The following is a 7,665-nucleotide window of genomic DNA, read 5'->3' as shown; positions in this document are numbered from 1 at the left end:
AGCACCCGTTTATGATTAAAACCCTTAAAAAAATGGGCATAGAAGGAACCTACCTCAACATAGTAAAGGCCATATATGATAAGCCTATGGCAAACATTATTCTCAATGGTGAAAAACTGAAAGCATTCCCCCTAAGATCAGAAACAAGACAAGGGTGTCCACTTTCACCACTACTATTCAACATAGTTTTGGAAGTCCTAGCTACCACAATCAGAGAAGAAATAAAATGAATACAGATCAGAAAAGAAGAAGTAAAGCTCTCACTGTTTGCAGATGCCATGATATTGTACATAGAAAACCCTAAAGATAGCATCAGAAAATTCCTAGAGCTAATCAGTGAATTTAGCAAAGTTTCAGTATACAAAATCAATACACAGAAATCACTTGCATTTCTGTATACTAACAATGAAAAATCAGAAAGAGAAATTAAGGAATTAATCCCATTTACCATTGCAAACAAAAAGAATTAAATATCTAGGACTAAACTTACCTAAAGAGACAAAAGAACTAAACACAGAAAAATTATAAGACACTACTGAAAGAAACCACCACCCTTATGGCAGAAAGTGAAGAGGAACTCAAAGGCCTCTTGATGAAAGTGAAAGAGGAGAGTGAAAAGGTTGGCTTGAAGCTCAACATTCAGAAAACAAAGATCATGGCATCTGGTCCCATCACTTTATGGGAAACAGATGGGGAAACAGTCGAAACAGTGTCAGACTTTATTTTTTTGGGCTCCAAAATCACTGCAGAAACTGATTGCAGCCATGAAATTAAAAGACTCTTATTCATTGGAAGGAAAGTTATGACCAACCTAGATAGCATATTAAAAAGCAGAGACATTACTTTGCCAACAAAGGTCCGTCTAGTCAAGGCTATGGTTTTTCCAGTGGTCATGTATGGATGTGAGAGTTGGACTGTGAAGAAAGCTGATCACCGAAGAATTGATGCTTTTGAACTGTGGTGCTGGAGAAGACTCTTGAGAGTCCCTTGGACTGCAAGGAGATCCAACCAGTCCATTCTAAAGGAGATCAATCCTGGGTGTTCATTGGAAGGACTGATGCTAAAGCTGAAACTCCAATACTTTGGCCACCTCATGCGACGAGTTGACTCACTGGAAAAGACTCTGATGCTGGGAGGGATTGGGGGTGGGAGGAGACGGGGACGACAGAGAATGAGATGGCTGGGTGGCATCACCAGCTCGATGGACATGAGTTTGAGTGAACTCCGGGAGTTGGTGATGGACAGGGAGGCATGGCTTGCTGTGATTCATGGGGTCACAAAGAGTCGGACACGACTGAGCGACTGAACTGAACTGAACTAAATGAAAGAAACCAAAGATGACATAAACAGATGGAGAGATATTCCATGTTCCTGGGTAGGAGAAATCAATATTGTGAAAATGACTATGCTACCAAAAGCAATCCACAGATTCAATATGATCCCTATCAAATTACCAATGGTATTTTTCACAGAACTGGAACAAAAAACTTCACAATTCATATGGAAACACAAAAGACCCCAAATAGCCAAAGCAGTCTTGAGAAAGAAGAATGGAGCCAGAGGAATCAGCCTTCTTGACTTCAGATTATACTACAAAGTTACAGGCATCAAGATAGTATGGTACTGGCGCAAAAACAGAAATATAGACCAATGGAATAAGATAGAAAGCCCAGAAATAAATCCATGCACCTATGGATACCTTATTTTTGACAAAGGAGGCAGGAATATACAATGGGGCAAAGACTGTCTCTTCAATAAATGCTGCTGGGAAAACTGGACAAGAATACTTCCTAACACCATATACAAAGATAAACTCAAACTGGATCAAAGACCTAAATGTAAGACCAGAAACTATAAAACTCATAGGAGGAAAACATAGGCAGAACACAGAATGACATAAATCAAAGCAAGATCCTCTATGACCCACCTCCTAGAGTAATGGAAATAAAAACTAAAGTAAACAAATGGGACCTGATTAAACTTATAAGTTTCTGCACAGCAAAGAAAACTACAAGCAAGGTGAAAAGACAACCCTCAGAATGGGAAAAAATAAATAAATGAAACAACTGACAAAGGATTAATTTCCAAAATATACAAGCAGCTTATACAACTCAATGCCAGAAAAATAAACAACCCAATCAAAAAGTGGGAAAAAGATCTAAACAGACATTTCTCCAAAGAAAAGATACAGATAGCTAACAAACCCATGAAAAGATGCTCAACATCAATATTAGAGAAATGAAAATCAAAACCACAATGAGATATCACCTCATACCAGTCAGAATGGCCAGTATCAAAAAGTCTACAAAAAATAAGTGCTGGAGATGGTGTGGAGAAATGAACATTCTTGCACTGTTAGTGGGAATGTAAATTGATACAGTCACTATGGAAGATGGTATGGAGATTCCTTTAAAAACTAGGAATAAAAGTACCATATGACCCAGCAATCCCATTCCTAGACATATACCCTGAGGAAAACAAATTGAAAAAGACACGTGTATCCCATTGTTCATTGCAGCACTATTTACAATAGCTAGAACATGGAAGCCACCAAGATATCCCTCGGCAGATGAATGGATAAAGAAGTTGTGCTACATATACACAATGGAATATTACTCAGCCATAAAAAGGAATGCATTTGAGTCAGTTCTGATGAGGTGGATGAACCTAGAACTTATACAGAGTGAAGTGAATCAGGAAGAGAAAGAGAAATATAGTATTCTAATGCACATATACAGAATCTAGAAAATCGGTATTTACAGGGCAGCAGTGGAGAAACAGACATAGAGAATAGACTTGTGAACGTGGGGAGAGGGGAGGAGAGGGTGAGATGTCTGGAGAGAGTAACATGGAAACTACATTACCATATGTGAAATAGATAGCCAACGGGAATTTGCTGTATGGCACAGGAAACAAACAGGGGCTCTGTATCAACCTAGAGGGGTGGGATGGGGAGGGAGATGGGAGGGAGGTTCGTATACCTATGGCTGATTCATGTTTAGGTTTGACAGAAAACAACACAATACTGTAAAGCAATTATCCTTCAATAAAAATTTTAAAAAAAGACACAATAGCAAACGTTGGCAAGAGCATGAAGAAATTGGAATCCACTGGAACGCACTGCTGCTGAGAATATAAAATTCTCACCTTCGAAAACAGTTTGCCCATTCCTTAAAAAGTTAAACATAGGGTTACCATATGCTCCAAGAACTTAATTCTTAAGGATTAATATATAACCAAGTGAATTGAAAACATCCATCTACACAAAAACTTATACACAAGTGTTCATTGCAGCATTATTCTTTATAACCAAAAGATGGAAACTACCCATGTGATGAATGAACAAAATGTGGTACATCCTATATTAATAGAATATTTTCCCCCAAAATAAAAGAATTAAGCACTGATTCATGCTACAACATGGATGAACCTTAAAAAACCAAAGCTAAATGAAAAAGTCAGGCATAAAAGGCCTCTTACATGGTTCCATTTACAATGAATGCCCAGAATAGTCAAATTCATAGACAGAAAGTAGATGAGTGGTTACCAGGGGCTGGGGAGAGGAAGAAATTAAGAAATCAATAAATACTCAAAACAGTAAATACATCTTAAAACTTTTTTTTTAATGTAGCAACTTAGTAATTAAAATATTTCCCAACTATATAAAAGCTAAAAGAATACTACTCCTGATGCCTTTCACCCAGAGTCAACAACTATACCCTTTTTCTCTTTTTTGCCACATTTGCTTAATAACTGAAAATGAGCTTGGCTAGATATAAAATCCTTGGTTCACACTTTGTTTCCTTGAAAATATTACTCAATTGTTGGTTTGATTTGTATACTGAATCACTTGGTCTTTTTGACTTAAAGTTTAGAGGAGTTTTTCTGGACATATAAGAATATATCTTAGGCTTTTCTGGTGTCTCAGTGGTAAAGAATCTGCCCATTAATGCCAGAAACACAGGTTTGATCCCTGATCCTGGAAGATCCCACATGCCGAGGAGTAATTAAACCCATGAGCCACAACTATTGACACTGTGCTCTGGAGCCCGAGCTCGGCAATGAGAGAAGCCACTGCAGTGAGAAGCCTGAGCACCACAACTAGAAAGTAGCGCCCAACTCACAGCAACTACTGAAAAGCCCCTGCAGCAGTGAAGACCCAGAACAACCAAAAACATAAAGAATATGTCTTAACATTGACTATTCTGAGTCAATTTTCAAAATTCCACAGTGTAACTTTCAACACACAGTATCCCTTTCAATATATAGATTCAGGGTTTGCTTATTTATTGGTAAGTTTTTATTGCATTACAGCTTTAAACGTTGGCTTTATTTTTTTTTCTTCTTTACAGATTCAGTTATAGGTATATTAGATCTTCTTTGTCAGACTTCTATAGCCATTGTTTTTTTCTGAGTTTCTTACTTTTTCTAATTTTGTTTCATTGCTATGGAAATTTTCATCTCACTTTCCCACATCTCCTTTGTATACTTTGATGAATCTATTCCTTCTTGTGCATCTTGTAATTTAGTCCTAATTTTGGAGATGGTGGTCATTCACTTTCTTTTCTGTGTTCAGTCAATTCTTATTTCACACTTTTTCGCTTTGTGCCCACTTCTCATCTGCATTTATGGATTACTGATTTGTGATGTTTTTGCATATCTTTTATGGTTTGTCTAACAATATTTGATTCAGGTTGGAGTATTGTGCTACAGCTTCTTCTGCTTTTAGACTGGGCCTTGAATGTTTTCATCAACTGAAGAATTTTGATTCTCAATTGATTTCCTTTTGAAACTAACTTTCTGTGGATATTGGCTGCTTTCACTTGTTCATTTTCAAGACATTTGGAGTTTCCTGGACCAGATGTTTCCATGGATAGGGTTGAAGGGTTTTAGTGACTTACTAGTTTCTTAGTTCAAGAGTGCCCTCTTCAGTTGGTACAGTGAAGTACAGTTTCTTTAATGACTAGGCTTTTGGAGGATAGGGGAGGAGGATTGGGGAGAGTTTAGAATCATTAGATTTAATAAAACGCTCATTTCTCTAGAAACCATAATTTCTACCAACGTCTTTATTTTTCCCACTTGTTACTATATCTCCAAGAGATGTCTCCTCCTTGTAAGTTCCTTGTTTTCTCCCAGAAGCTGCACTTCTACATACTTCTACATACATGTTTATTAGACTCTTTCTTCCCCCATTAGTGAGAGCCCTAATCCAGCACGGCTCTTCTCAGTATTTTCCACCTAGTGTTGGGACTCTCTAAATGTCACTGCACTCTCCTTTTTCCAAATAATCCTAGCCTCACTCTCCATTTTCAAATGGCCTCCATAGGCAGCACTCTTAATTAGAGATATTTCTCCACTCAAATACAATAAGAGTTTGTTTTCTGGTTATGTGGTAGATATAATTGTGTTATGGAGTGAGTTAATTGTGATTTTATTTGCTCTCCTTGATCTGTATAGTTTGGGGAAGATATATAGAAAGGGTGAAACTTAGGGAACTGTCATCTTCAAAGAGTCCTCACCATCTAACTTCAATTGATAAATGCCAACATGCATAAATTTTTAGGTAATGTTTTCACGCATGCATGCAAAGTCACTTCAGTCATGCCCAATTCTGCAACCCTATGGACTATACCCTGCCAGGCTCCTCTGTCCATGGGATTCTCCAGGGAAGAATACTGGAGGATTGCCATGCTTCCACCAGGGGATCTTCCCAAACCAAAGATCAAACCTGCGTTTCTTATGTCTCCTGCATTGACAGGCAGGTTCTTTACCATTGGTGCCACCTGGGAAGCCCAGGGTTTTCATGAGCACTAAATTGAGTTGTTTTATTGGCTTAATATGGGCTTCTCTGGTGACTCAGATGGTAAAGAATCCACCTGCAATGCAAGACACATAGGTTCAATCTCTGGGTTTGGACGATCCCCTGGAGGAGGGCATGGCAACCCACTCCAGTATTCTTGCCTGGAGAATCCCGGTTTACAGAGGTACCTGGCAGGCTACATACAGTCCATGGGGTCACAGAGTCGGACACAACTGAGCAAGTAAGCACAGTACACTGGCTTAATACAGGGGAAACGTAACAGTTTAATACAGATAAAATACAGATGACTCATTCAGGTCTTTAAGGAATGCTAGCCTGCATCCCCTTCTCCTCTATTGCTGGACGGACCCAGGGTGGTTGATGCAATAACACAGTCAGTGGGTCTAGGGTGGTCAGGGTATTGGGGCCATTATTGTGAAGACAGTGACTGATCCGTCTTGACCAATCTGAACACAGACCATTCCTTTTTGTATCCTTGCTTCTTCCTTGACGGGAAATCACTTTCTCAGGGTGCATAGACTTAGAATGGGGGGTGCAAGATGGCAACTCCTGAAGGGATAGAAGATTTAATCCCTCCGTGGGAGCTCTTTCTGCCTTGTAAAGGGACTGATGCTAGGATCAGTGGCCAGAGAAGCTGGCCACAGGGAAGAATCAACACTGCTCAGGTCCTAGTCACCCCCAGTTGGCAAGGCTCTCCACCCTGACTCTTGCAAGGTCTGCCCAAGGCCAAAGGAGCCTTGACTGCAGGGCCCTTAACTGGCTATGTGGTAGATATAATTGTGTTATGTAGTGAGTTAATTATGATTCGATTTGCTTGCCTTGACCTGTATAGTTTGGGGAAGATATAGAGAAAGGGTAAGACTTAGGCAACTGTCAACTTCAGAGTCCTCACCATCTAACTTCAATTGATAAATGCCAACATGTATAAATTTTTAGGTCCCTCTGGATCTTTGGCTAGCGAGAGTCAGAATGAGGAAGAAGAGCTGAATAATCACATGTGAGCACTGGAGCTAAAGTCTTCCTTTCTCTAGTTCTGAGGTTCATCATCTATAACTGGTGTACAATGCTTGGCCCATTGTGTGACACCAGAGTATATCTTCAATAACTGTAATCTTCTGTTATACGTGCATATATGTATACACATAATATTTACATATACATGTACATGTGTGTGTGTGTGTGTGTGTGTGTGCTTCCCTGGTGACTCAATAGTAAAGAATCCACCTGTCAATGCAGGGGTCAGGGATTCAATCCCTGGGTTGGGAAGATCCCCTGGAGTAGGAATGGCAACCCACTCCAGTATTCTTGCCTGGAAAATCCCATGGACAGAGGGACTGGCAGGCTACAGTCCATGGGGTCACAAATGAGTTGGACACAACTGAATGACTACATAATACATATATTTATATGCACATATATAAAATACATACACAACATATCTAGTTTAGGTAGGTTCCCTCAAGTATGGGCATCAGTTCAGTTCAGTTCAGTCGCTCAGTCGTGTCCGACTCTTTGCGACCCCATGAATCACAGCACGCCAGGCCTCCCTGTCCATCACCAACTCCCGGAGTTCACTCAAACTCATGTCCATCGAGCTGGTGATGCCATCCAGCCATCTCATTCTCTGTCGTCCCCGTCTCCTCCTGCCCCAGTCCCTCCCAGCATGGGCATGGTTTTCATTTAATTACTAGTTGCTTACATATTCACTGACTGAAATGAATATGGGGAAAGTTAAACCAAATTGAACTCTGGGGAAAAAACCTCAAGTTATTTAAACAGGTAGTGCTCTCTGGTAAATCAGAATTCTATATAAATAAGCTTTTATTTGGTCATCAAAATTAGAA

This window comes from Moschus berezovskii, chromosome 4 (assembly GCF_049115385.1).
Source record: "Moschus berezovskii isolate FMDL1 chromosome 4, NW_MosBer_1.0, whole genome shotgun sequence".
Classification (NCBI taxonomy): domain Eukaryota; kingdom Metazoa; phylum Chordata; class Mammalia; order Artiodactyla; family Moschidae; genus Moschus; species Moschus berezovskii.
Note: the sequence above shows the minus strand (reverse complement) of the source record.